General features: G+C 41.9%; 1 protein-coding gene and 1 non-coding gene across 2 annotated transcripts in view; one reads left to right on the top strand and one right to left on the bottom strand.

Annotated features, from left to right (window-relative positions):
• Positions 1-2797: 2797 nt before the first annotated feature.
• TRNAG-UCC (transfer RNA glycine (anticodon UCC)) lies at positions 2798-2870 on the bottom strand. Its single transcript has one exon. It is a non-coding gene; the product is annotated as a tRNA-Gly (tRNA).
• An 8722-nt stretch (positions 2871-11592) lies between these two features.
• Positions 11593-26030, top strand: part of SPATS2 (spermatogenesis associated serine rich 2) — a 156112-nt gene continuing 141674 nt past the window's right edge. Inside the window, exon 1 of the mRNA XM_069584452.1 lies at positions 11593-12631. The gene's annotated coding sequence lies outside the window, so the exon portion shown is untranslated. The remainder of the gene's footprint in view (positions 12632-26030) is intronic.

The following is a 26030-nucleotide window of genomic DNA, read 5'->3' as shown; positions in this document are numbered from 1 at the left end:
TCTCCCTGGGAGAGGCAGGCAGGCAGGCAGCACCCCAGAGTCGGGGCCCCACAGGCCTCGGGGGGCACCGGGCTCATAGTAAGCAGAGGTCTGCAGGATCCTAGCCATACCTGGCCAGCACGCCAGAGAGCTGGGCAGTGATGAGCCTTTCACCAGAAGGGTCTGTCTCCTACCCTAGGTCTGGGTTCTTGGGGCCTGGGGGACACAGAAGGCACTTACTAGGGAGCTGAGGCTGGAAGGCTGAAGCCAGAGGCCTGGGGTCTTGGGGGCCTGGCTGGGTCTGCTAGGGGACCTCATCTTCCCTGAGGAAGGGGCTTCCTGGGCAGCCTAGGAGAGGCAGCACGGCCTGAAAATCAGCAGGTTGGTCCTGGAGACCTGAGAGTGGCTAGTCCGGAAGGGCTGGGCGGGGCGGGGCGAACCTTTCCCAGACTGATCCTTGGGGAGATGGGAGGGCTAAACTGTTCAATTTACTCAAATGTTTCATCATATCAAGTTATTCTTCTGATTTTGTCAGTATTTTTTATTGAAGTACAGTTAATTGACAATGTCACACTTTTTAAAATGAATTATTTCTTTTTGGCTACGCTGTGTCTTCATTGCCGTGAGGGCTTGGTCTAGTTGGGTGCCTGGGCTTCTCATTGCGGTGGCTTCTCCTGTTGCAGGGTACTGGCTATAGACATGTGGGCTCTAGAATTTGGGCTTACTAGTTGTGACTCACAGGGCTAAGTTGCCCTGAGGCATGTGGAACCTTCACAGACCAGGTATTGAACCCGTGTCCTTAACCACTGGACCCCCCAGGGAAGTCCTGTCACACCTTTTTAAAGTGGCACAAAAATTTATGTATTTTCTTTGAAAAATGTAATTTTTCAAATTATCATGTGGAATTTTAATAAGCCATTTTCATAAGCTATGAGTAATTTATTAACATGATATGTAGTACTACATCTGTAAAATGTAAATATATTAAAAATAGTCTATAAGGAAAAAGAGACACAAGAGTGATTGGGGCTTTACTTCATTTGGAAAATTATTATACCATTCTCAAATTTTCTTATGAGTTTTTGTTACAAAAATATATTTCAGTTTATTTAAATGAGAGCTATTTATGAGCAGTTTCTATTTTTCCCACAGCAGCAATGCTACAATAAATATCTTTAAACGTGTACTGGGACTTCCCTGGTGGTCCAGTGGTTGAGAATCGGCCTGCCAGTGCAGGGCACATGGATTTGATCCTTGGTCCAGGAAGATCCCACATACCTCAGGGCACCTAAGCCTGTTTGCCACAACTACTGGGTCCATACTCACCATAGAAGAGAAGCCTGCGCACCACAACTAGAGAACAGTTCCTGCTGGCCACAACTAGGGAAAGCCCAAGCACAGCAAGGAAGACCCAGCTCAGCCAAAATAAGTAAACAAACAAACAAACGTGTGTGCTGGTGCTTTGTTTTTCTGAGGCTAGATTCCAATAAGTGATAAAGTAGGATCAAGCAGAATATATGTTTTAATACCTTGATTGCTATTATATCAGGTTACTTTTGGAAAAGACTAACAATGTACACTTTCACCAGCAGTACAAGTAGTCCTTTCTTTGTTACTGGTATGTACTGTTACCTCTTTGCAATTTTTTGCTAAGATAATGGGTGAGAGATAGTATCCGATGACTTCAATTTGCCTTTCTGTGACTTCTAGTGAAGTTCAGTATCTTCGCACAACATTTTAAAAAATTTGTTTTGTTTTGTTTGTTTGTTTTAATTCTGGCTGTGCTGCCACTGCAATGAGAAGCCCTTGTACTGCAACAGAGTAGCCCCTGCTGGCTGCAACTATTAATAGTAGAAACCCACCTGCAGCCAAAAATAAAAAGAATCTTTCCCTCTTAGTGGGAAATACTAGTTGGTTAAACCATCTTCAGATTTCATCTTTGCTCTTGTCCTAGCCTGTGAGCAGGTACTGAAATTGAGTGCTTGCCAGAATCAGGCTACCTACCTACCCCCAGTGGACATTTAGATATTCATGTATCTAATGGTGTAGCCAGCCATTTTTTGAAAATAAAGAAATGGCACAAGTCACATGAATTTGGACCCTCTGGAAGAAAATTCTGCTTTGCCACCAACCTGGAATATTATAATCACTAAGACTTTTTTGAGAATGTATTTCCTAAAGACCCTGGCATAGTGAAAATCAGCTGAAAATAGAAATTCACTATGAAATAATTATTTTTAAAAAAACAACTAAGATATTAGCAGGTGAGAGATCCTTTTTTCTACCTGAGTTGATGTAAATGAAATCCAATCATGCTGTATTCTCCCACTCCTACAAATAAAAGTGTACAGAACCTTTAAAAAGTTGGAAGCAAACTGAGAAAGCCTCTCCCCCAAGTACTCATCTGGTGCAGTGCAGGGTCTAGGGATGACCCAGAGATGACCATCTTCCCAGAGATGACCATTCTGGCTTCTGAATTAATTGGAAATCCCATACGTGTCCCACCTTTTGGGCATCCTTAATTGCTGTTCTTTTTTAAAATTTTTATTTATTTTTTAATTGAAGGATAATTACTTTACAGAATTGTGTTGTTTTCTGCTAAACATCAACATGAATCAGCAATAAGTATTTTGTTGTTCTTTTATTGCACTGAAATTTGCTTCCCTGAAATTTTTTCTAGATTTCTCATTTCTTGTTACAAAGAACAAAAGCCTTTAAGAAACCTTTATATATATATATTTATTTTTATTCACTTATTTGGCTGTACCAGGTCTTAGTTGCAGCATGCAAACTCTTAGTGGCAGCATGTGGGATCTAGTTCCCCAACCAGGGATCAAACCTGGGCCCCCTGCATTGGAAGTCAGGAGTCTTAACCACTAGACCACCAGGGAAGTCCCAGAAACTCTTTCTTGATAAGAACTTGCCCTTCCCTTCATATCCCTCTAAATTTTCCCTTTTCTAGATTAAACATTGTCTTGTTTAAGGATGTGCTGTAGTTTGATAGAAAGAGGATGGATGGAGAAGTGAGAAGATGGGGTTTTCCTTCTGCCTCTTGCCTGACCAGCCTGCTGACTTAGAATGAACCACTTTACCATTCTGGGCCTCAGTTTTTTCTTTGTTAGGTGAGGAAATTGAATTTAGATAACCTTTAAGATTGCTTTCCACATTGGATTCTGGGTTTCTAACTGTTTGGATGAAGCTTGTGTTAAATAGTTTGGTTTGACATCTCGCTGCCCTCTTGTGGACACTGTCTTGGGAAAAAAATAAAATATTTACTTGCTCAAAGAACAATATCATGGCCACCCCCCAATCAAAAATTCACGTGTATCAAACTGTCTGTTTTCATTTATTCATGTTCTCTTTTAGTCCTCATCCATAAATGTACATATCATATCAGGGATATAATGTTATAGTCTTTCCCTTCCCTAAATCATAGGCATTGATGTATATTACAAGGAAGATGTTATATGTATATATACATATTTTTTACTGAGCTATAATTCACATACCATAAATTTACCCTTTTAAAGTATATAATTTAGTGATTTTTAGTATATTTATAAGGTTGTGAAGTCATCAACACTGACTCCAGACCATTTTAAATCACCCTAAAACGGAATCCCTTAGCTATTACAATTCTCTCCTCTCACCAGACCCTGGCAACTACTAATCTACTTTCTGTCTCTATAGGTTTGCCTATTCTGGACCTTTTAAGTAAATAGAATCATACAATGTTTCCTTTTGTGTCTGGCTTATTTCACTTAGTATAATATTTTCAGGATTCATCTACGTTGCAGCATGCATTATTATTATTCTATATTTTTAATTTTTTTCAAATAGCATAATTATACTTTAATGCTATGTAATATTCCCTTCTTGGGAGACATTTAAGATATATATATATATATATTTGCTGATACATATTTGTTGTTATAAAGAATGCTGCATCAATATTTTCATGTTTCTAATTCATCTAGTCTCTTGAATTATTTCAGAATAAATTCCCATGGGTGGGATTACTGGGTCAAAGGGTATGAACATTTTTATGACTGTTGTCAATATTGCTCTTAAATTGTGGTGCCCAGAACCAGATGCAATTCTCAGATGTGTTCAGACAGAACAAGGTACTGTGGAGCTATTAAGTTCTCAAGGTCTGGACAATATATCATCCTTTATATCAAGCAGTCTAAGAATTTATTAGCTTTTTTGGAGGGGGGTGGTTTCTCATGGAGCTTATAGCCAACTAAGGCCCTTAGGTCTTTTCCTAGGCACTGTGTCTTCAAGCTGAGTTTTCATCTACTCTGGGACTTAGGAGGCTTTTGAGGACTCCCTGGCTGGAATTTAGTATTTCTTTGTTTTCTTTTTTTCTCTAACAGTGAGTGTGTGGCCCTAACAAGCCAGCAGGTCTGGGTTTATTGCAGTGTTCGATGAGAACTGCAGATGGCGCCTTAAGGCTGTCACAGGGTAAATTATGTCCCTTCACTTTTTTTTTTTAGGATCTAGTGGTGGTACCTCCTTCAGTTCAGTTTAGTCGCTCAGTCGTGTCCAACTCTTTGCGACCCCATGGACTGCAGCACGCCAGGCCTCCCTGTCCATCACCAACTCCCAGAGCTTACTCAAAATCACGTCCATCAAGTCAGTGATGCCATCCAACCATCTCATCCTCTGTCGTCCCCTTCTCCTCCTGCCTTCAATCTTTCCTAGCATCAGGGTCTTTTCCAATGAGTCAGTTATTCGCATCAGGTGGCCAAAGTATTGGAGTTTCAGCTTCAGCATCAGTCCTTCCAATGAATATTTAGGACTGATTTCCTTTAGGATGGACTGGTTGGATCTCCTTGCTGTTCAAGGGACTCTCAAGAGTCTTCTCCAACACCACAGTTCAAAAGCATCAATTCTTCGGCCCTCAGCTTTCTTTATAGTCCAACTCTCACATCCATACACTACTGGAAAAACTATAGCTTTGACTAGATGGACCTTTGTTGGCAAAGTAATGTCTCTACTTTTTAATATGTTGTCTAGGTTGGTTATAGCTTTTCTTCCAAGGAGCAAGCATCTTTTAATTTCATGGCTGCAGTCACCATCTGCAGTCAGTTCATTACCAGAGTTCAGTCCCCTCCCTTTGTTGGGAAGGTTAGAGAAACTGCGAACTTCCAAGTAAGTATGTTTTGTAGATGTCATTTGATCTTTTGAGAAACTCGGGGGTAATCTCAGAGCTTTGTCTGAACACAAGTTTCATACCCCTGCTTTGGTTTTTGAAGTTCATACCCCAAGAAGCTGATTTTTTGGCTTCTCTTCATGTTCCTTGCCATCTCTTCCTTAGTGGCAAGGGATTGAAACATGTTCAATTAACTGGTTTTGTTTGTTTAGCTCAGGTGGGTTCTAACGACAAATGCAGAAAATTTACATAGGGTTCCATCTAAATGAGGTTATAGTTCAATAATTTATTGCTTTCTTCATTTTCCTTTTCTTTCCAGTTCTCTTTTCCCCCACCTTTTTCCATCTGCTACTTGCAAACTATTATATTCATAATTTTCAGCAAGACCTTGGATTTTCTGGATTTAAACTTCATTGATAAGTTTCAACAGAATAGAGCAGTGCCCTTTGTGGGAAAGTTGGAAGGGAATGATTTAAAAACCCATTCTGTGCCAGACCTTAATTCCATTTTGGGGTAAGAAGGTTTGCCGGGAACATCCTCTGATGCGCAAGGACTAACTTAGCATGAGAGCCTGGCTTTGCAAGCATCACTTAAAGGGACATTTTTCCGACCATCGATAGGTCAAGCACCTTTCAAATGAATTACTGTCAGGAAAGGAATGGGAAGCGTAGAGAGGAAATCTAGGTGTCATCTATTTATGTATTTCCCAGTCACAGATCTGAGGGCCATTGAGGCTCATGTTACTCCCCGGCTTCTCCTTCCTACCTATAATCACCAGTTTGAACTTGGCTTCTCTGTAAAAAAAAAGATTAAAATTTATTTATTTATTTATTTTCGGCTGTGCTTGGTCTTTGTTGCTACACACAGGCTTTCTTAAGTTGCAGACGGTGGGAGTTGGGGTGTGAGGGCTTCTCACTGCAGTTGCTTCTCTTGTGGAACACAGGCTCGAGAGTGCAGGCTCAGTAGTTGTGGTGCGCGGGCTTAGTTGCCTTGCAGCATGTGAAACCTTCCTGGACCAGGGACAAGCCTGTGTCCCCTGCACTGGCAGGTGGGTTCTTAACCAGTGGACTATCAGAGAAGTCCATTGGCTTCTCTTCCTACCTTCCCTTTCATTCCTGGGGTCCACAGTAAAGAGTGTAAATTTACTGCTTTTCTATGTAATTTGAGTTGAAAGCACTTGCTCATTTTGTATAGTGTGACTGGGAACTCTGCCTCTTAGCAGTCGACTTTTTTGTATAGCCAAGAGACTGATCACTTCAGACCCATCTCCCCTCAAACTAATTCTTTGCCATCAGTGTGTTTCTTGTTCTCATGTTCATGTCTTTGCTGATGTCAGTCTTCTGTAATTCTTTTTCTCCTCTGCTAATCCAAATCTTTATACTTCTTTTATGATCCAGCTTCAGGTTTATCTCTAAATGATGCCTTCACTGATTAGGTCCATCTCCAGTAATCTTTCCTCTTTGAATTCCTTCTGCATTCTTGTCCACTTTGTACTGTCCTGTCAGGCATTTTCTTACATGTTGCCATATAATCATTCTGTATCTCACGTTTTTTAGTCTTGTCTCTTTGACTATACTGAAGGACTGTTGTTCAGTCGCTAAGTCACTCCCAACTCTTTGTGACCCCATGGACTGCAGCATGCCAGACTCCCCTGTCCTTTACTGTCTCCTGAAGTTTGCTCAGATATATGTCCATTGAGTTGCTGATGCTATCTAACCATCTCATCCTTTGCCAGCCCCTTCTCCTTTTACCTTCAATCTTCCCTAGCATCAGGGTCTTTTCCAATGAATCAGCTGTTCACATTGGGTCGCCAAAGTATTGGAGCGTTAACTTTAGCATCAGTCCTTCCAGTGAATATTCAGGGTTGATTTCCTTTAGGATTGACTGGTTTGATCTCCTTGCAGTCCAGGGGACTCTCAAGCATCTTCTCCAGCACTACAATTTGAAAGCATCAATTCTTCGGCACGCCTCCTTCTTTATAGTCCAACTCTCACATCCGTACATGACTGCTCAAAAAAATCATAGCTTTGACTGTATGGGACTTTGTTGGCAAAGTGATGTCTCCGCTTTTTAATACACTGTCTAGGTTTGTCATAGCATTCCTTCCAAGCAGCAAGCATCTTGTAATTTCATGGCTGTGGTCACAATCTGCAGTCACTATCCGCAGTGATTTTGGAACCCAAGAAATTAAAATCAGTCACTGCTTTCACTTTTTGCCCATCTATTTGCCATGAAGTGATGGGACTGGACGCCATGATCTTAGTTTTTTGAATGTTGAGTTTTAAGCCAGCTTAAGGCAATGGCACCCCACTCCAGTACTCTTTCCTGGAAAATCCCATGGGTGGAGGAGCCTGGTAGGCTGCAGCCCAAGGGGTCGATAAGAGTCGGACGCGACTGAGCGACCTCACTTTCACTTTTCACTTTCATGCATTGGAGAAGGAAATGGCAACCCACTCCAGTGTTCTTGCCTGGAGAGTCCTGTTGACAGTGGAGCCTGGTGGGCTGCCGTCTATGGGGTCGCACAGAGTCGGACACGACTGAAGCGACTTAGCAGGAAAACTGGCTGCACTATCCTCATTCACACCCATCAAAAGGCTCTTTAGTTTCTCTTCATTTTTAGCCATTAGAGTGGTATCATATGCATATCTGAGGTTGTTGATATTTCTCCTGGAAATCTTGATTCCAGCTTGTGATTTATCCAGCCTAGCATTTTGCATGACAATATACAGTCTTGTACTCCTTTCCCAAAATTTTTCAACCAGTCCATTGTTCCATGTCCAGTTCTGTTGCTTCTTGGCCCTCATACAGGTTTCTCAGGAGACAGCTAATGTGGTCTGGTATTCTTATCTCTTTAAGAATTTTCCACAGTTGGTTGTGATCTGCATAGTCAAAGGCTTTAGTGTAATCAGTGTAGATGTAGATGTTTTTCTGGAATTCCCTTGTGTTCTCTCTGATCCAACAAATGTTGGCAATTTGATCTCTGATTCCTCTGCCTCTTCTAAATATGGCCTGTACATCTGGAACTCCTTGGTTCACACATTGCAGAAGCCTAGCTCGAAGGACAGAAGGACTATCTTCTCTCAATGCAAGTAACAGGACATTTACTAAATACACTAAATTTCTGTTTAAGGGAGTTTGGGTTTTTTTGAGCATGAGCCACCCATTCTTTTTGCATGGCGCTGCAATAGACCTTCCTCTCCTACAAACACACCCCTGCTATTTAACAATTGAGGCTTGATGTCCTTGTTTGTTAAATGAGGACAGTGATGCTTGCCTCACAGGGATATTGAGACATTCAAATGGGATGTGTTGAGGGCACTTTATAAACCCTAAAACATTTTACAGAGGGTGGCATTATCATTTTTTAAAAAATGGTGACAGACTGTATAGATGAAAGAACATGCTAAAATTCCATGAATGAACTTACAGTAAAGCAGTATTATATTTTTCACACATAGAAACAAATTCACTAGAGATCAATTTCAAGTTTTTAATGAACCTGCAACTGAGTGTTTCAAATATGAGTTTTGGTTCTGACATTGTCACTAATTTTGTGATATAAGGATTCAACCTTTGATAATTTAAGGCTCTAAACATCTGATACACAGTTGAATTTGGGTATGTTACCCATGTCTTTGAACCTCAGTTTTGTTATCTATAAAACAGGAAATTCCAACCTAATCAAATCCTTCTAGTAGAATGTTATAGAGTGGATGTTCAAAGAAACATTAATCCTACACAGAAGTCTCCTGGGTAAAAAAAGTTTCCTTGGGGGAAAGCTGCATACTATATACTGCATTCCCTTCAATATTAAAAAAACACATTACCATATTAAATGCTCCTGGAAGGAAACCAATTTATTTTGAATTTTTCAAAATTAATTTTTATTGGAGTATAGTTGCTTTACAATAAACCAATTTATTTTGATTTTACCAAGCCTTTCCCAAACTCATTTGGACCTGGAATAGTTTTTTTAGATAACATCTATTCGGCATGCACAAAACTACGTTTCTAAGACACACAGTGTGGACTACCAACATGAATATTCTTAAGTATCAGAGGTAGTCCAAGCAAAGGGAAAAGTACACCCTGATGAGATATTCTCTGCTGGTCTTCATGCTTGTTGTGGTTTGCGACATCAGCTTTAGTCATCAGAGACTTTAACCTCTTTTTTTTCCCCCTAATAAAAACATGGAATCTGACAATCAGTCACTTCGGATATAGAATATTGACTCAAAGAAAAACATGCTAAAATTTCTGATCACAAGGGTCTATTGGAAAATATATTAAATTAGGTCATGTTAATTTTTGCACCATATATCTGCCAAGGTGATGATTGCATCATGTTTTATCTTTAGTTCTAATTTGCCTCAGTCATTAGGTAACCTGGGATAAATCATTTCCCTTAAGGCTGAACTAAGATATATGGATGTTTTTTCTAAAGTCTTCTTTTGTAATCCTTAGCAGTTATTCTAATCATTTCAAAAATTTGGTTGTTTTTGTGGTTTCTTCAGAGTAGGTCACAGTATTATATATTGAATTTATTACAGCATTTCCTTTCTTCCAATATAATAGATTTTAAACAATTTGCCACTGTTTTAAAGCAGGCAATGATCACTTAATTGTGTACCATATAAAGTGAAAACTGTATATCTAGTTTAAAGAACAATGATAAAATTAATCTTTATAGCCCAGGTAAAAGGTATTTTTGAAGCATTTGTTCAGTATCCTTTTAGAGAGGTTGAGTGCTGCATGGAAAAAGATGGGCCATGAGTTACAGTACCCCTCTTGCAAATTCCACTCAGTAAAACAATGCTCTATGTGACCCACCCGTCTGGGAGAGCCGTTAGTTTTTGAGTTAAATCCTTGTGAAGAGCCTACACCTCCTGTCACCCCAGGGACTTGGCAAACTATTCCTTTCAACCACACTCAGCACTCTCGCTTAGAGGAGATATGATTCCATCTCATTCAGTTTCCAGTGATGTTTGACAGCTCTCATAGATCTAGCCTAGGCCTGCTCCTCTATCCACCTCCCTTCTAAGTGGGATATCCACATATAAAAACTCTCTCCCATTAGACCACAGGCTCTTTTAGGAAAGGCATCATGTCTCTCCTAACAGACTAAGGTTTCCAAGAGTGAGGATTTAATTTTTCTCCCAAGGAAGAAATTATATTTTGCAGCAGTATCAGGCCCTGTAACAAAGGTGTTACCCAAATGACTTTTGGTTGGTGAAATCAGTCATAGAATAATATCTTGGATCCTACTGGTTTAGGTCTCATTCTTTAGTATGAAGTTTCCTATTAACCAGGGTTGTTATCCCATTCCCACACTGTATGGGAAGGCAGAATTGTGGAAGAATTACTCACACATTCTTCTTTGTTCCTACTTTGCACTTTTCTGTTTTAGCACTTATCATCAGGTTATAGTTATTTAATAGCTTTCATCCTCCATTACAACTGGATACTCTACTTGAGGATAGTGATCTGGTTTTATTCTGTGTAAGTGGCCCACCCCTAGAACAATGTCTCCTACTCATTGGGTGGTCAGTGAAAAGAGAGCAGATATTTGGATGGTCTGCTTCTATCTGAATCTTTGAAAGAAGAGTCAGTAGTAAGCAACAGCTTGTGTAATGCCCTAACTAGTTGGATGACCTAATCTTCTGTTTCTTTAGATCTGTAAATGATGTGGTTGGATTAGCTTAGACGCTATTAATCAAGGGTCAGTGGGCTCTAGAGGATTTTTGGCCCTTCCACTCCATCCAAAGTTAAAAACCAAAGGACCAGATAGATGACTTGTAGAGATCTACCTGTACTGCCACTCCAACAACAAACCTGTGGGGACCAAAATTATATTATGCCTATGGTCTCTATACACTCCCATATACACTCTCTGGGTTGTGGTTGGTGCCTGCCCAGAGCCCCTTATACTTTGCCCTCAAAAGAGAACATGGTGACAGACTCTGATTAACCTTTTCACGGCTGATTCAATGCCCACCCTCTAGCCACTCCTGACCAGTTGGCAGTGGGGTGAGTGCTTCATACATGGAGGAAACTGGCTAGAAAGGTGCACAAATATTAAGGGATGGTTCTGGAGAAGGCAACGGCACCCCACTCCGGTACTCTTGCCTGGAAAGTCGCATGGACGGAGGAGCTTGGTAGGCTGCAGTCCATGGGGTCGCGAAGAGTCGGACACGACTGAGCGAGTTAGTTCCCTTTCCCTGGCCCTGGGGTGCTTGGGAATCTAACCACGAACAAGAGTGTTTACCGGAAAGATTCAACGGGTAAGTGACTGACCACAGCCGTGTAGAGGGATGCAGACAACTGAGCAGCACAGGAAACCGACACAGAAATGGACTTGGTGTATCTGGTGAACGTGGCTTGCTCCCGAAGCTATCTTGCACCAGACCAGGGTCACGCATCCTCCCGCCACCACCCCGCAGCGGCCTCTACGGATTCCCAGGAGGCTGAGCGGCAAAGAAGTCCGGACGTCCGGGCGTTTCCCACAGCTGGTGGCTCTGAAATAGCCTTCTGGAATAAAACTCGGGGCTGGAAGGTGGCGAAATGGAAATTGGTGTTAAGTCGTCGGGGAGAGGTCGTAGCGCCAAAAGGAGCGCCGTCTGGAAGACGAGAGTCCCGGCCAGGATCCAGAGAAAAGCCCCTCGAGCGGCGCCCCTCGAGGCGGCCGCCTTCGGCAACCTCCGGGGGAGTTTCGGCTCTTTCCGGCAGTTCCAGCTCGGGCCCTCTACTCCCAGAGCGCGCTGTGCCCCCCTCCCCACGCCGCCCGGCTCTTTCTGGGACTCGCCATTCTGCACGCGGCTGCAGGCTCGTGTCCCACACCCGTCCCGACTCCCATTTAGTTTGTTCCCCAACCCACTCTTCCAGTCCCCTCCCTGCATCGTTCTTCCCGATTGTCGGCGACGCCCGAGCTTCCTCAACTCGGGCGCGCGATCCACAGAGCGGTGTGAGGCGCGAGGGACCCGGTAGCGGGAGGAGCTGTAACCCGATGGACAGGAGACCACCTCTCGCCCCGCGCCTTTCCGCGCGCAGGTCTTCGGCTCGCTGGGCCGCCTCGCGCCCGGGCCTTACTCACGGGCCGGTTGGCTGCAACGGCCTCGAGCTCGGCGCGCCGGGTTCGCGCTGGCGCGAGCACGCGCCCTGTGCGCTGGCTAGCCGGCGCGCACGCGCCCGAGCGGACTGCGGGGCGGGGCGGAGAGCTCGAGCCTCGGCGAGGTCGGTGTGGATCGGCTGGCACTCAGGCCCCCAGCCGCGGCTGCGATTCCCAGCCCGCCGCCCGGCCGAGGGGGGAAGCGGAGAAAGGGGCGGTGGGGGCGGGGCGGCGTCCGGCTCCGGGAGAGCTGGGGGAGGAGCGCGACGGCTGCAGCCCTAGAAGAGGAGGAGGCGGCGGCGGAGGAGCTCCTTTCCTCTTCTCAGACCCCAGAGCGTCCGGGACGCAGAGCCGGAACTGGGGAAAGCGGCGACTGCGGGGGTCCGGGATAGGTGAGGCTCAGGGTGCTGGCGGAGGGGCGGAGGAGGGATGAAGCGGGGCGCTGAGGTGCAGAAAGCGGGCTTGAGGGAAGGCACACGGGGAGGGGGCAGTTGTTGGGGGTTGGGGTACCGAGAGTAGGGGATGTGAACCCTTTGAGACTTAGAGTGCCCAGATGGTGAAAGGTTTCTGGGGTCAGTGGGGCGGGCCGAAGCACACGGTTCCGAGTTGAGGGGTTTCCGGAGGCATAGGCCGGGGAAACAATGGAGTGAGGGGGGAGTCTGATGTGAGCGTGTGTGGGGTACTGGGTTTTAAGAAACAACGAGAGGTCGAAGGAATGAAAGAATCGATCATTTGGTATGAGAAGTACAATGAACTGGAAATTCATCGCAAATGCGTAAGGTCATCTATGTGGGTGTCCGAGGTCCTTAGGATTTGGGGGGCAAAGTAGGATTTGAAAATAAGAGAGAGGAGGGCATTCTTGGAATTGGGGGGTGTGGGAGCGGGAAACGGGACGGAAAATATAGCCAAGAGGGGCAGACACATAAAATAGATGTGGTTTGGGTTTGAATTAAAGCAGAAGAATAAGTCCAGTTAGAGAGTATAGGTTAGGTGGACTGGAGTGGCATTTTTCTCCTAATTCATCCAGGATGACTGGGTTCTTTTAGAAGGTGGATTTTTCTCTGGCATGTCCCCCTGTTAAGGAGTACAGGCTGCTTTTTTAATAATTTGGTTATCATTTATAGTTCATTTCATTGATTAAGCATGCCTGTAATGTTTATTTCCCTTCCCTAAATTACAGGTATGTAATTTACCTGCGGTTCATGAAGCAGGAGAGGACAGGTCACTAGGAACAGGCATCTTGCTTTGAGTTTGGTTATTGATAATGCAGAGTTTAGGGTGTTTGGAGGAGAACCAGGAGTTTGTTCATCGAAAGGTGATGAACAGCCTTGATAAAATCTGAGTTATCTGTACTTTGTTAGAATTACAGTTTCTCACTGAGAAATGATCATGTACCATCTGCTACTGGTTTTATGATTATGGGAGAGAGTTTGGTTTTGTCACCAGAAATTCCTGATGCTGATTTCAACTTATCAGGCTATTTTGTACCTTCCAGTTTGAATTCAGGTGATTTGAAAATATTATGGGGAAGTATTTCGGCGGTTATGTATGATCTTTGCATTTCCTTGATACTTGGATTTCCAGACCAAATTTTGGATGCTAGATACAAGATTGCTGATTTTGAAATTGTAATTACCATTATATGTTCATAAATAGTCCATATTAGGCCTTTTATTTTGAGGCATTAAGTTTTGCTGACTCATCTAAGATTTCTGGGAATTTTTCCGTTTATATTTCTCAGCTTGGCCTCAGATAGTAGCATTAGGCTATTTTATAAAGGTCCGAAAAGAGTGCTCTAAACTGTCACTTTTCTTCTGTTATAAAAACTGAACAAAGCAAGAAGTGAGTGCAGTTTCCTTATTAGTGATAATGAAGTGCTAAGATTGCTTTCCACATATCATCTCATTTAATTTAATCCTCATAATCATTTCCTGTTTTACAAATTCAGAGATTAAATTACTTAATAAGATCACAAAACTAGCAATAAATAAAACTGAATTCATACCTATTCTGTTCGGACACTCCTATAAGTGTTCCATGTTGTTCTACCTGCTTTTTCCTCCTGATCTTGGTTGTAGTATGAACAGCATGAATTGGTTGAAACCTGGGTCTGATACAGTGATCTAGACAAAGATTGGGTTGATGGGCTACATCTGCAGAGTTTATTGAAAGTTTATTGCCCCTGTGATTTAACAGATCTTCTGGGGTCCACGTAATAGGCAAAAATGTCCTCTTGCTAAGGATTTGTCCTGTGAGCACACTTAATTTTCTGTTTAGTCTAGTGTACTGCTGAAGTACTGTGCATACGTGGCACTCTTCCTTGTTGAAGTCAAGACAGCCAGTTGTGGAGCCAAAACCAATTAACTCTGGAAAACAAGTGAAAACTGCTGAATGCTCAAGTGCCCTCCAAGCACCTGTTGAGTCCACAGTTGGTACTGGCATTATCTCTAAATATAGACAGGATCCTCTTAGAAACCAGGAGTAAAACTACTAGAACCGAGAGACACAGCTGGGGCCTGAGGGAGGAGCCAGAGGTTAATGGCCGAAACATCAGCATAGCCTGTGGAGGCTGATCCAGGAGCAGGAAAGGCTACAGATACTAGTGAACTGCAGGAGGTGAGGGAATTTTTATTTGTTGAGCAGTTAGGTATTCTAGGGACTGACTGAACTCAGTGTGTTTTATATGTTACTTTATTAGGTCTTCAAATAATCCTATAAGGAAAGCATTATCCTCATCTTTCAGATGAGGCTTGGAAAACTTTGTAATGTAACTTTGTAATGATGGTGAAAGAAGTTTATATTTTTATTATTATATTGCTACTCGCAGTTTCCATTGTAGAGACACCATATTAAGACTGGAAAATTAAAGTCACTCTTTAGGATCCACTATGCTGCTTTGTTACAAGTAAAACTGATTGTCTTGCTGCTTACATTGGAGACTGGAAGGTAAAGCTTATATTTTTCTGATTTAAATATTGGAAAGGGGAGCCCATTCATTATTTAGCAAGTGTCCTCCTATAGAATATAGTTCACCTTCTAATATATCTTCCTATCATATGCCAGTGATATGATACTGATATATAAATATGTAGTGTATGAAAATGCCATGCCCATCCCTCCTGTTCTGAGGTCTTGACTTTCACGCAGGTCATCTAGGCTCGGAGGATGACAGTGAAGCATGCCTGTTGCAGACTCTTAGCACTTTTCTTGATGTTTTTGCCTCAAAGATTTGATCATCATTCTTGCTTGGTTACTTTAAAAAAATTGTGGTAAGATATACATAACATCATTTAAACCACTTTTTCAAGTGTACAGTTCAGTGGCATTAAATCCATTCATACTGCTGTGAAACCATCACCACTATTCAACTCCAGAACATTCTTATCATCCCAAACCAAAATTCCTGTTAAAGAATGACTCCTCAGTCTTCTTTTTCCCAGCTCCTGGCAATCACTATTGCACTTTTCTGTCTCTAGGAATATGATTATTCTAGGTACCTCACATAAGTGGAATTATATAGTATTTGTCCATTTGTGTCTGGCTTATTTCACTTAGCACATGGTCTTCAAGGTTCATCAGTGCTTTAACCTTGTCAGAAATTAATTCCTTTTTAGAGCTGAGTAATAGTCCATTGTATGCATATACCACATTCCCTTTATCCATTCGTCTATAAATGGACACAGGTTGTTTCCACCTTTTGGCCATTGTGAGTAATGCTGCTGTGAACATTAGTGTGCAAATACCTGTTCAGTATCTGTTCATATGATAATCCTATGTTTAAGTTTTTGTGGCCGTTTCGTTACTTTTTTATATATACTTTTACTTATTTTTTGGTGGTGCAGGGTCTTCGTTGCTGCATGGGCTTTTCTCTGGTTGCAAGGATCAGGGGCTACTCTCTAGCTGCAGTGCTGGGGTTTCTCATGGCAGTGGCTTTTGTGCGGAACATGGGCTCTAGGCATGTGAACTTCAGTAGGAGTAGCACCTGGGCTCAGTGGTTGTGGCTCCTGAGCTCAAGATCACAGGCTCAGTAGTTGTGGCCGATGGGCTTCGTTGCTCCGAGGCGTGTGGGATCGTCCCTGACTAGGGATAGAACCGTACTTCCTGCATTGGCAGGTGGATTTTTTTACCCTCCCTGAGCAACCAGGGAAGCCCAAGTTTGGTTACTTCTAAATGATGATTTTATTGTGTGTTCACCTGAAGGTAGTACTTGACCTTATGTTTGAGGGCTGCTGTTTCCTCTACTGACTTTTTCTGTCCAGTTTTCAGGACACTTGCACAGGAAATGATTTGTCTAGTTTTTATGGCTCTCTCTTAGCTTCTGTCTAATTATATTTATGTATCAAGACATCTAGCAAGCATCTTAAAATAGAGTTAAGTTAGCAATAAAAGTACTTTTGAAAATCCTGTAGGAGCTTTAGTTGATGAAGAAAATAGGGGTTTCTGTTTTAAAGTATGAAATGTGTCCAGTATGGAAGGGACCATTTGTTATACACAAGGTTTTTTCAGTCATACCTATAACTGTGGATCATCATCTTAAGACTGTTATTTGTATATATATTTGAAAAATCTGGTACTTCCCTGGTGGTCCAGTGGCTAAGACTCCACACTCCCAATGCTGGGGACCCAGGTTTGACCCCTGGTCAGGGAACTAGATCCTACATGCTGCAGCTAAGAGCTCACATGCCATAACTAAAGATCCCCTGTGCTGCAACTAAGACCTGGTGCAGCCAAAATATAAATAAATATTCAAAAAGAAAAATGTGTCACTAGTGTAGATCATCTTTAGTTCACTTTGCTGCCTTTGGTTGAAAAATTTAGGGTACTTTTTTCATTTCAGAATATTTTATATATATGTTGTTGTTGTTCAGTCAGTCGTGTCTAACTCTTTGTGACCCCATGGACTGCAGCACGCTAGGTTTCCCTGTTCTTCACCATCTCCTGGAGTTTGCTCAAACTCGTGTCCATTGAGTCGGTGATGCCATCTCATCCTCTGTCACCCCCTTCTCCTGCCCTCAGTCTTTCCCAGCATCAGAATCTTTTCCAATAAGTTGGCTCTTCGCATCAGGTGGCCAGAGTATTGGAGCTTCAGCATCAGTCCTTCCAGTGAACATTCAGAATTGACTTCCTTTAGGACTGACTGGTTTGATCTTGCTGTCCAAGGGACATGTATGAGCTGCTAGTTATTGCTTACCTTCTATATCCTTTATTAATTGAAAAGAGTTTGAGTGCCTACTATATGCTTTAAATATTTCAGGAAGGTAACTATAATACAGGAAGTACTGTTTGAGTCGATTTTTTCTCCCTCCCTTTATATATTTGAGAGAGACAGAGTTGTCACATAGTACCAAATATAGTAGATTGAAATAGCTGCAGGCTGACAGTGAACTGTCTCTTAGGATGGGTCTAACCTCCAGTTTCATTTTTTCTAATTGTCACAAGGAGGTTAATTATGCCTGCATCTTGCTTCTTGAAATTATTGGGTTACAAAGGGACTTCAGGCTCACATACCATTTTCTGGGAGCCTCTTTTGGAATCTTAGTGAGTTTATATTTACCTTGGATGTGGTATGTTGGTTCTGAAATATCTCCAAAAGATTTAAAGTTTTGGACATTACCTCTAAATATCCAAACACTTTAGGTTGCTAGATATAAGGATTGGCCAGAGGCCAGCATTTACTCTTCATGTTCAGATTTACCATGGTGGCCGATTGTGTTGGGTTCCTGAAATATGCATGCATCTTCTGCACTGACTCTGCAGCAGCCCCAGGCCTTAAAATATTCTGTAAGATCTGAGAACATAGCCACCAGCTTAAGGCCTCTGCAGTCAGTGTCCTATGACTAATTTGTGGTTAGGAGTTACACAGCGATTCTTACTAGTGCAAACCCTAAATGACAACCTTAGATTGTTGGTTAGGATTTTTTTATATTACTTAATTAGCAAAATGACATGATTACTGGTTGTGGAGTATGTGTTTGTGTCTGTGTGTTCTTTAGAGTTGGTTAAAGGGTGTTGGGATTGAGGAGAAGGAGGTTTGTGATGAAGCCATTTTATGATTATAGATGGGTCTCATTAGATAAGTGAAGATATCTTTTGTACTTGAAGATGCTGCCAATGATGTTACTTCTTATTGACCTGTATAGAACTGGAATGGCCTATTTGTAAAACCAACAGTCTTTGCTCTCTTGAGTATATACGATCTGTCCAGTAGCAAATGATTTGCTTTTGTTTTAAGGTTACCATCAGTAGTAGAGCAATGCATGTGGGCCTAGTCACTAAGTTGTGTCCAACTGTTTGCAACTCCATGTACTGCAGCCCACCAGCCCTCTTTCCATGGGATTTTCCAGGCAAGAACACTGGAGTGGGTTGCCATTTCCTCCTCTAGGGATCTTCCTGACCTAGGAATCAAACCCTCGTCTCCTGCATCGGCAGGCAAATTCTTTACCACTGAGCCACCTGGAAAGCCCAGTAGAGCAGTGCTTTAAATTATCTACTTAGTCTCTGATTACAACATGCAGTGTGATCAGCCCACTGCTGGCTCTTCTTGGTATTTTCTACTGTTACATTGATTAAAAATGTGCACTAGTGTGTGGTGGACATGACTCTCCGCTGACTTTGGTTAATAACCTCTTATATCTTTATATAAGGTAAATTGCCATTATAGCCTACCTGCATGTCCTGCGCAAGCCTTCAGGATAAAGATCTCATCATGAGAGGCTCCCTCACATTTGATGGGAACAGTGAAGCTTATTTATAACTATGATGGAATGACAGGAAATTAAGGTGTTACAGGACCTGAATGATCCTATAAGGTGGTATGGTACTGTGATACAGAACCACCAGAGACTGAGTCAGCCATTTAACTCAGATGCACACTTGATGTTTTGTTACGTCTTGCCAGTCAGTACACACTCAGTTTCTTGAGAAGACTATCTGATTCTTTGTTCAGTTGACAGTACTTTAAACAAAGCTTTGTTGGGTAATCATTTTCACCTCTTTCACTGTTCAAAGCTTGTATTTTATAGAGGTCTTTTTTGTTCTTAATTTTTTGGCCATGCCACATGGCTTTCAGGATCATAGTTCCCTGACCAGGGCTCTAACTCCAGCCCCAGCAGTGAAAGCGCTGAGTCCTGTCTACTGAACCGCCAAGGAATTCCTTGAAGATCTTTTAAAAGTTGTCTGACATTTGTCATTTGTCTGCCAGCCCATAATGTTACGATGATGCAGTAAGTTAGACTGCGCAGTATTGTTACGTGATGCTGTTCTCCAGGTGCGGTGAGTGGGGCTTACTCCCTCGTTGTGATGCATGTGCTTCTTGTTGCAGTGGCGTCTCCTGTTGTGGAGCTCAGGCTCTAAGGCATGTGAACGTCAGTGGTTGTGGTGCACGGGCTTAGTTGCCCCGTGGCATGTGGAAGCTTCCCAGATCAGAGATCCAACCCATGTCCCTTGCATTGGCAGGCAGATTCTTAACCACTGGACCACCAGGAAAGTCCCTGGCATAAAATTTTAATTGTTGGGGAGAAGGGCTATGAAGGTCCTACTTTCTGTCAACATTAAGAAAAAAGAGCAAAAATCTGGCTCTGAATCTCTGCTGTTCTGTCTAGTACTCCCTCTGTGGATTTGGTCAAGTAATTTCTCTGAGCCTGTCTGTGTTTCTGAATCTGCACAGGATTGTCAAGACTATTGGATTTTTTTTTTTTCCTGAAATGAAGTCCACAATGCATAAAATTAACTCTTTTAAAGTATACAGTTCAATGGTATTTAATAAATTCACTGTGTTGTACAAGCATCACTCTATATAGTTCCAGAACTGTTACATCAACCCCAGAGGAGGCCGTATACCCATTATGCAGTCTCTCCTCACTGTCCCTCCAGCCCCCCGCCCCGTCTGTTAACCACCAATCTCTGCTAATTTACTTGTTCTGGATATTTCAAGTAAAAGGAATCGTGTAATGTGTGATTTTTTGTGTCTGGCTTCTTTGGTGTAACATAGTGTTTTCGAGGTTCATCCATGTTGTACCGTGTGTCAGTACTTCATTCATTTTTGTAGCTGAATACTATCCCATTATATGGATATATCATGTTTTGTTTATCCATTTTTTCTGTTGATGGGCAGTTGTTTCATTTCTGCCTTTTGGCTGTTATGAGTAATGCTGCTTTGAATATTCATGTACCAGTTTTTGTTTGAATACCTGTTTTCAATTCTTTTGGGTTTATTCCTGAGGGGGGAATTGCTGAATCACGTAGATTTCTTTTTGGGGAACTGCCATACTGTTTTCCACAGTGGCTATACTATTTTACATTCTCACCAATAGTGCACGAGGGTTCCAGTTTCTCCACATCTTTCCTGATACTTGTTATTTTCCTTTTTTCTTTGATTATAGCCATCTTTGTAGGTATGAAATGATATTGTGAATTTTATTTGCATTTCCTTACTAATGACTGATGATGTTCAATATCTTTTCACGTGCTTATTGGTCTTTTGTGATCTTCTTTGGAGAAATGTCTATTTAAGTCCTTTGTCTGGTTTTAAATTAGATTGTCTTTTTGTTGAGTTATGACTGTTGATTTTTAATAGTTATATAACAGTTAGATCAGTGAGTGCACATAGTAGGCACTTAATATTATAATTATTTTTGGTACATATGACCTGAGTTGGAGGGAAATGTTGCATAGCTTTTCCAAATAGGAGTGGGCAGGCAAAAAAAAAAAACTATCATTTGCTGTCAATAAAAGTTAGACTGTGGTACTGTTGATAATTTACTTTGGATTGATGCCCCCAAATCAAGAAATTAGGAAGATATATGCATAAAATCAGTTTATCTTTGGCAGAAATCAGTGTTTCTTTAATGTTTAGTTTATTCGTAAGAACTTCATAGACAACAAAAGAGTCCTAAAAGCAGTACTTGGGTGCAATCTTAGAAATGACAAAATGATCTTGGTTCATTTCCAAGGCAAACCATTCAGCATCACAGTAATCCAGATCTGTGCCCCAACCACTGATGCTGAAGAAGCTGAAGTTAGATGGTTCTATGATGACCTACAAGACCTTCTGGAACTAACACCAAAGAAATATGTTGTTTTCATCATTAGGGATTGGAATGCAAAAGTAGGAAGTCAGGAGATACTTGGAGTAACAGGCAAGTTTGGCCTTGGAATACAAAATGAAGCAGGGCAGAGGCTTACAGTTTTGTCAAGAGAATGCATTGGTCATAGCAAACACACTCTTCCAACAACACTAGAGATGACTCTATGCATGGACATAACCAGATGGTCAGTGCTGAAATCAGATTGATATATCCTTTGCAGTCAAAGATGGAGAAGCTCTATATAGTCAGCAAAAACAAGACCTGAAGCTGATTGTGGCTCAGATCATCAACTCCTTTTGCAAAGTTCAGGCTTAAGTTGAAGAAAGTAGAGAAAACCACTAGACCATTCAGGTATTGTTGTTGTTGTTCAGTCGCTCAGTTGTGTCAAACTCTGCTACTCCTGGACTGCAGACCATTCAGGTATGAACTAAATCAAATCCCTTATGATTGTACAGTGGAGGTGATGAATCGATTCAGGGGATTAGATCTGGTAGACAGAGTGCCTGAAGAACTATGGATGGGAGTTTGTAACACTGTACAGGAGGTGTTGACCAAAACTATCCTCATTGAGAAAGAAACACAAGAAAGCAAAGTGGTTGTCTGAGAGGGGCTTACAAATAGCTGAGAAAAGAGAAGTTAAAGGCAAAGGAGAAAGGGAAAGACATACCCACCTGAGTACAGAGTTCCAGAGAATAGCAAAGAGAGAGAAGAAAGCCTTCTTAAGGGAACCATGCATATAAATAGAGGAAAACAATAGAATGGGAAAGACTAGAGATCTCTTCAAGAAAATTGGAGATACCAAGGGAACATTTCATGCAAAGATGAGCAAAATAAACAGCAAGGACCTAGCAGAAGCAGGAAAGGTTAAGAAGACATGGCAAGAATACACAGAAGAACTATACAAAAAAGATCTTAATGGTCTGGATAACCATGATGATGTGGTCACTCACCTAGAGCCAGACATCCTGAAGTGCGAGGTCAAGTGAGTCTTAGGAAGCATCACTGTGAGCAAAGCTAGTGTAGGTGATGGGATTCCAGTTGAGCTATTTCAAATCCTAAAAGATGACGCTGTTAAAGTGCTGCACTCAATATACCAGCAAATATGAAAACTCAGCAGTGGCCACAGGACTGGGAAAGGTCAGTTTTCATTCCAGTCCCAAAGAAAGGCAATGCCAGAGAATGTTCAAACTACCATACAGTTGTTCTCATTGCACATGCTAGCAAGGTAATACTCAAAATTCTTCAAGCTAGGCTTCAATAATACGTGAACCAAGAACTTCCAGATGTTCAAGCTGGGTTTAGAAAAGGCAGAGGAACCAGAGATAAAAAAAAAAAAAAAAAAAAAAAATCTGCTTCTGGTTACACTAAAGCTTTTGACTGTGTAGATCATAACAAACTGAAAAGTTCTTCAAAGAGATGGGAATACCAGAGCACCTTACTTGTGTCCTCAGAAACCTGTACGTAGAACAAGAAGCAACAGTGAGAACCAAACATGGAACAATGGGCTGGTTTAGAATTGAGAAAGGAGTATGTCAAGGCAGTATATTGTCGCCCTGCCTATTTAATTTATATGCAGAATGCACACATGCGTGCTAAGTCACTTCAGTTGTGTCCAACTCTTTGCAGCCTATGGACTGTAGTTCACCAGGCTCCCTTGTCCGTGGAATTCTGTAGGCAAGAATGCTGGGGTGGGTTGCCATGCCCTCCTCCAGGGGATCTTCCCGACCCAGGGGTTGAACCCGTCTTTCTTCCATCGCTTGCATTGTCAGGCGGGTTCTTTACCACTAGTGCCACCTGGGAAGCCCATATGCAGAGTATATCATGCAAAATGCCAGGCTAGAAGACTCACAAGCTGGAATCAAGATTACCAGGAGAAATGTCAATAATCTCAGATATGCAGATGACACCACTCTTATGGCAGAAAGCAAAGAGGAACTACAGAGCCTCTTGATGAAGAAGAAAGAGTGAAAAGCTGGCTTAAAACTCAACATTTAAAACACTAAGATCATGGCATCCAGTCTCATCATTTCATGGGAAATAGCTGGGGGAGAAATAGAAACAGTGACAGATTTTATTTTGGGGGCCTCCAAAATCACTGTGGACAGTGACTGCAGCCACGAAATTAAAAGATGCTTGCTCCTTGGAAGAAAAGCTATGACAAACCTAGCCAGCATATTAAAAAGCAGAAACATCACTTTGAGGACAAAGGTCTATGTAGTCAAACCTATGTTTTCTCCAATAGTCATGTAGGGATGTGAGAGTTAGACCATAAAGAAGTATTGGACCGGTGCTGAAGAATTGATGCTTTTGAATTGTGGTGCTGAGGAAGACTCTTGTGAGTCCCTCAGACAGCAGGGAGATCAAACCAGTCAATCCTAAAAGAAATCAATCCTGAATATTCATTAGAAAGACTGATGCTGAAGCTCCACTACTTTGGCCACCTGATGCGAAGAGTCGACTCATTGGAAAAGACCCTGATGCTGGAAAGGTTAAGGGCAAGGGGAAAAGAATGACAGAGGATGAGACAGTTGGATGGCATCACTGACTCAATGGACATGAGTTTGAGCCAACTCTGGGAGATAGTGAAGGACCAGGAAGCCTGGTGTGCCACAGGCCATGGAGTTGCAGAGTCGGGTAAGACTTGGTGACTGAACAACAACAATTAATATAAAGCATTGGGTTTCCCAGGTCAATCAGTGGTAAAGAACCTGCCTGCCAAAGCAGGAGATGCAAGAGACATGGGTTTGATCTCTGAGTGGGAAGATCCCCTGTAGTAGGAAAAGGCAACCCGCTCCAGTACTCTTGCCTGAAAAATTCCATGGACAGAGTAGTCTGGTGGGGTACAGTCCATGGGGCCGCAAAGAGTTGGATATGACTGCATGACTAAACACACACACACAACCATAAAGCATAAATGTCATCTAGTGACAGTGTGTTAGTTGTTCAGTCCTGTCCGATTCTTTGTGACCCCACGGACTGTATGTAGCCCACCAGCCTCTTCTGTCCCTCTGTCCATGGAATTCTCCAAGCAAGAATACTGAAGTGGGTAGCCGTTCCTTTTTTCAGGGGATCTTAGCAACCTCAGGATCCAACCCTTGTCTCTTGAGTCTCCTGCATTGGCAGGAGGAGTCTTTATTACTGAGCTACTGGGGAAGTTATAGCTGAAATTTAGATGATCTTTCTTCATTCTACCCTTTGTGAGACATTTGTTGTAAGTGCTGTAAACTCGATCAGGGTATCCTACCTTTTATACTGAATGGTATGCAGTTGGTGTATCATTGTTTTTACGCATATTGCAGCTTGGCTTTATGGGGTGGTCAAAAGAAGAAGATAGAATAGGAGATCAATGTAATTATTAATTTAGAATCTTACCCTATGGTCGGGATTATCCATCTAGAACCGATGAATGTATTTGCCAGGTTTGTGGATAGAAGTATTCATTTCATTATATCATGATGTGGAGTAGGGGTAGTTGCTTTAGGCAGAACATACTGTGTATAAGTCGAAACTTGATTATTTTCTTGAAAAAGGCAAAAGGAGTGTACGCTTTCAGGAAGTGGTGATTATTCAAATCCGCCCTATAGTCCCAAGCTTTATTCTTTAGGCCTCGTCTCTGAACCCTCCTGTCTTTTGTGATGCCTCTGTGTCTTGGCCCGTTACCTGGATTCTGCCTGGAATGCATTGTAGTAAGTCTGTTGGGAGGAACTCTTGCCCTTCTGAAGTCTCTTAGGCAAATCAAACACTTTTCTTTTGGGCTTTTAAATCTGACATACTTTCAGAACAGCACTTTTATCATGTGTGCTGTGCATAGTCAGTGGTGTCTGACTCTTTGTGACCCCATGAACTGGAGCCTGCTAGGCTCCTGTGTCCATAGGCATTCTCCAGGCAAGAATACTGGAGTGGGTTGCCATGCCCTCCTTGAGAGGATCTTCTTGACCCAGGGATCAAATCCAGGTTTCCCACATTGCAGGCAGATTCTTTACCGTCTGGGCCATCAGGGAAGCCGTGAACTTACAAAATGCACATTAAATGTTTAAAAATCAGTGCATCCACATGGTAAAATCAGTGCATGCACAAGATTAAAGAGTTCAGAAGTAAATGGCAACGATAGCTTTTCCAGTTCTCTTCCCTGAAGAAAGCTGCAGGTAGTACTTCCTGGAAGTTTGTCCTTCCGGGGTTGTTCTTTGCTAATATAAGAATTTTTATAGTGTATGAAAGGCTCACTTTTTCCTTATTTTTTTACTGCAGAGTAATTTATAAATAATGAAAAAATTCACACACTATAGAAACATGTAGAGTGAAAGATTTCCTTTACCTTGATCCTTAATCCTTGTCCTTCCCAATAATAACTCACCTCTCTATTTACATTCCTCTCTCCAGAGGTAATCCTGTTATAACCCTATTGTGAACCCTTTCAGATTATTCCGCTTATGTTTACATAGGTATATAAAATATTTTTTGTATGGTTATTCTGTGATACTTTATATACTGTTCTATAGCTACCTCTTAACATGTTTTGGAGATTTTTTTTCACATCAGTATGTACAGATCCATTTTATTCTTTTAACCTCTGCATGATATTCATTCCATAATATACACATACTGTTTTTTTTTTAAACCATTTCCCACTTGATGGAAATATATGTATACCTATAGTTATATCTGGAGGTATATAGATACCTGTATACATCTCTCTCTTGTAATT

This window comes from Ovis canadensis, chromosome 3, assembly GCF_042477335.2.
Source record: "Ovis canadensis isolate MfBH-ARS-UI-01 breed Bighorn chromosome 3, ARS-UI_OviCan_v2, whole genome shotgun sequence".
Classification (NCBI taxonomy): domain Eukaryota; kingdom Metazoa; phylum Chordata; class Mammalia; order Artiodactyla; family Bovidae; genus Ovis; species Ovis canadensis.
Note: the sequence above shows the minus strand (reverse complement) of the source record. Positions and strands in the feature narration are given on the sequence as shown.